This window comes from Hypanus sabinus, unplaced genomic scaffold (genome assembly GCF_030144855.1).
Source record: "Hypanus sabinus isolate sHypSab1 unplaced genomic scaffold, sHypSab1.hap1 scaffold_100, whole genome shotgun sequence".
NCBI classification, from domain to species: Eukaryota; Metazoa; Chordata; class Chondrichthyes; order Myliobatiformes; family Dasyatidae; genus Hypanus; species Hypanus sabinus.
The window spans coordinates 669,289-672,787 of NW_026779051.1; the positions used below are offsets into that span (position 1 = coordinate 669,289).

The 3,499-nt window shown below is 41.0% G+C and overlaps 1 non-coding gene across 1 annotated transcript; it reads left to right on the top strand.

Moving 5' to 3' along the window:
• The first annotated feature begins 3,148 nt into the window (after positions 1 to 3,148).
• On the top strand, positions 3,149 to 3,262 carry trnal-cag (transfer RNA leucine (anticodon CAG)). The gene is made up of 2 exons: positions 3,149 to 3,186; positions 3,228 to 3,262. It is a non-coding gene; the product is annotated as a tRNA-Leu (tRNA).
• Positions 3,263 to 3,499: the final 237 nt, after the last annotated feature.

The following is a 3,499-nucleotide window of genomic DNA, read 5'->3' on the forward strand; positions in this document are numbered from 1 at the left end:
ACATGTCAGGGAACGGAAATAGATATGACAACACTGTGGACGAGCTAGCTGGTTGACAGGTAGACGATGGGTGTTATGAATGTAAGTAAGGCCTAGCCATGAATGGGAAGAAATGCAGACAATGAAAGGAAGCAAATTGTATCACATAGGCAATATTCAAAAGGAAGAACAGTGCAGGAATTAGGGTGCTCCTTTTAAATGCACGTAGTATTCTAAGGTGGATTAAATTGTTGGAGCTTAGTTGGTTTGACGTCGTTGGCATCACTGAGTCGTGGCTGATAGAAGGTCACATTTAGAGCTTAATATAAAAGAATGCACGTTTTACCGAATGGACGGGCAGGAAGGCATAGACGGTGCTATGAGTGACGGCATTACATCTCTAGAAAAATGTGACATCGTGTCAGAGAATTTCGAATCTTTCTGGGTGGAGTACAGTAAAATAAAACAACATTATGGGAATCATAAAATAACAACAAATAACCAAGCTATGCGGTTGAGATCGTAAAGGGAGCGAGAAAGGGCGTTTAATAAGGGAAATGTCAAATTTGTGATGAGGGATTTCAATATGCAAGGGATTTGGGAAAATCTCTCATTACCCTCAGTTGAACTTTTTCTTTTTGTGTGTTTCCCCCAGATGTTAGTCTGTGGTTTTGTATTGCGACCTGCTCCTATCCCTGCTCCTGCTCTACTCCGACCCCTGTATCTCTGAGTACCCCGTTTCTCATCAGCTCCTTATTGTTACCTGCATCGCTGCCACCTGTGTATCATTGTGCTCCTCCTATTATCTGCCTGACTGCTGATTGCTCAGTGTATTTCTGTCCTGTGATGCCAGTTTGTGCCAAGGAATTTCCCTGAGCCTTTCCAGTCATCGTATCTGCTCTCTGTAGATCTGAATATTTACTCTGCTTGTTTCCTGTATCTGATTTTTGGATTTCTCTGGATGTTTTGATCTCTGCCTGATCTTTGATGCCGACTCTGTTGCGTCCCCGTCTCGCCTCAGTGGTTGGGAAGGGTTGCAGTCCATTATTAATGAAGAAGTTTTCAAGTAATTGCAGAGTTATGATCAAAATAAGAACAGTCATCATGATTTCTGTCGAGGAAAATCTTGCCTGCCTAATCTGTTTGAGCTCTTCGAGGGGATTTCAAAAACGGTGGACAATCGAAAGGCGGCGAATTACTTGGATTTTCAGAAGGCCTTTGATACGGTGACACACATGAGGTTGCTTAACAAGTTGAAATCCGGTGGCATTCAAGGAAAAATACTGTCATGGGTAGAGGAAAGGCTGACAGGCAGAACGTAGTGATTGTGTATAAAAGGTGCCTTTTCCGTTTGGCTACCAGTGCCTAGTGGTGATCCGCAGGGGTCAGAATTAAGACTGCTACTTTTCACATTGTTTGTCAATTATTTGGATAATGGAATTGATGGCTTTGTGGTAAAGTTTGCGGATGATACGAAGATAAGTGGAGGAGAAGGTAGTGCTGAGGAGCCAATGCAATTGCACCAGCAATTGCCATTTTTTCAGTTACTGCTTCTACACAGCCGTCCCGCACCCCACCGCCGCCCCACGTAGCTCAGAGGGAGCGGAGAGAAAGGGGTAGTAGAAGGATATCTGGTCCCTGTACTGCAACCGCTGCAGTCAGGGGTTGAGCCGTAGAATAAAGTATGTTACAGTTCCTGGCAGTGAGCTCGTTCGTCCGCCCGCCAGCATTCAGAGTAATGTTGTTTTGCTAACCACTGATACCATTGCGTAAGTTTACTCCAATGGGCCAATATAACAACACTTCCACTACATGCTATCTCATCTGAAATCAATCGGCGACTTGAAGCCTCAATGTAAAATAGCACCCCGTAGACGTTTGACAATATGGTTAGCGTTTTATTCAGCTATTTATCAATTTATCTATCTATCCATTTATTTATTTATTTATCTATCTATCTATCTATCTATCTATCTATCTATCTATCTATCTATCTATCTATCTATCTATCTATCTATCTATCTATCTATCTATCTATCTATCTATCAATTTATTTATTTATTTATTCATTCATTCATTCATTCATTCATTCATTCATTCATTCATTCATTCATTTATTTATTTATCTGTCTATTCATTTATTTATTTATTTATTCATTCATTCATTCGTTCATTCATTCATTCATTCATTCATTCATTCATTCATTCATTCATTCATTCATTCATTCATTCATTCATTCATTTATTTATTTATCTATCTATCTGTCTGTCTGTCTGTCTGTCTGTCTATCTATCTATCTATCTATCTATCTATCTATCTATCTATCTGTCTATTTATTTATTTATTTATTTACTTATTTTCCTGAAGACATGTTTGACTGGCGCTGAGATGAAAACATTCACCCTGAGCGATGTCTGCGTTCCGCCGCAAGTTCCAATTTTATAGAACTGGACCAATGTCCCTTCAGCGATTCAATGTTAGTGATAGCCTCGCCAGTTGTAATAGTCATCTAATAGTAATAGAATTTGACCTGCATTTGTCTCTGTCTATCCGACCCAGTACCTTTATTACACCGTTATTCACAGCTCTCGTGTACAACTTAGGCAGTTCCATATAACTTCTGGGCTTCGCTTCTGGAGCATCACCCGTTGATCTCTAGTTATTGAATTGACTCCCACCTGGCGCTGAGAATATGGGTTCGGTGTAACACTGAGATATTCCAAGAAGTAAGTGCGCTTCCAACTCGCTGGTGTGCTGTCAATGGCCCCATTTAAATTGAAACTATGGAAACATAGTTAAACATAAAAACGTAGTATCCCACTATGGAAACATATTTAAACATGCTTACGTTATCTATAAACTTCTATTTCATCACTTCCCTACATGTGAGGACAGCGAGTCTTCCCAGCGTTCTCATTCACTCTTTTAACCTCCGTTACAGATTTCTGCTGATACGCGTCTAACGAGTTTTGATCTGTAGTTGTAACACTGCTTCTCTTTCCACAGAGGGCGCCACACCTGAGAAAACTGTAACAAGCTCGGACTCAATTCCGATTCCCAGAATCGGATGTGCGTTTGTGTTTATATAACTCTGTTCTTAAATCAGGCATTCATCTGTACTCAAAAACATCAAATTTCTTTGGGATGTGAAGTGGGTGATGCAAAGTTGTCAGGGTGGCCGAGCGGTCTAGGGAGCCAGACTCAGGGAATGAAAGTCCTTCATACAAATCCGAGGTTTCTGGTCTCCATCTGGGGGCGTGGGTTCGAATCCCACCCCTGACATTATTTGTCTTAAACATTCAACCGAGTTAATGCTATTACTGCGAAGCAAGCGTCGGTTGTTCGCGAGGATTAGGCAAACACGTAAGTAAGAAAAGATGACGTATTTGAGAAACTTGTAATACCCACCAATTTTAAGTTACGTGCGCTCTCCACCACCAATCATCCAATGAGAACTGGCTCATGGACCTCTACTTTTCCTTCTCCTGAAAACCACAATCACTTCCTTGGTTTTGCCGA